Source organism: Pundamilia nyererei, unplaced genomic scaffold (genome assembly GCF_000239375.1).
Source record: "Pundamilia nyererei isolate P.nyererei 1_Seehausen unplaced genomic scaffold, PunNye1.0 scaffold02204, whole genome shotgun sequence".
Classification (NCBI taxonomy): domain Eukaryota; kingdom Metazoa; phylum Chordata; class Actinopteri; order Cichliformes; family Cichlidae; genus Pundamilia; species Pundamilia nyererei.
In genome coordinates this window covers 5,319-6,050 of record NW_005189605.1, presented here as the reverse complement: position 1 = coordinate 6,050, position 732 = coordinate 5,319, and positions in this window count along the sequence as shown.

Sequence of the window (732 nt, the reverse complement as noted above, 5' to 3'; positions counted from 1 at the left end):
TTCTGTGACGGTGAGTGGTTATTGAATTTGTAATCCCCTATATTATAATCATTAAGACAAATAAAAGTTCAGCTAAAACATAAACATTTAAATTAGCATTTCTAGAGAGCTTTTCTACGCACTTTCAAAGTGCTTCACCTCTCCATGCCTCAGCCATCCATTCACACACACAAGTACACAATACAAGTGATTTTGTTTTCTATGTCTAAGCACTTTTTACACCGAAGTTTCACACACAGACTGATGGATGTGCGAGGGACAACTTGGATGTCAGAATCTTGCCCAAGGACACAGACAGTAAAACTAAACTGAAATAAGCAAGAACACACTGGAACCTCACTCAGAATCAACTGGAAAGAAGACAAAAAAAATTCCAAATGAAATAAAAATGTAAACTGTGACAAAGTAGGCGAGAACACATTTGCTAACATACAGTTTGTTATTATTAGTTAGCATTCTTTTTTTGCTTTGATTTAGCCATATGTTATCTTCATTCTGTAGTTTGCAAACATTTACTGTACCAGGTTTGCTTATGGTTTGCAGATTAGTTCATATGTGGCGACCGTGGCTCAGGGGGTTGGGAATCGCATCTGTAACCGGAAGGTCGCCGGTTCGATCCCTGGGCTCTCTGTCCTGGTTGTTGTGTCCTTGGGCAAGACATACCCTACTTGCCTACTGGTGTTGGCCAGAGGGGCCGATGGCGCGATATGGCAGCCTTGCTTTCTGTCAGTC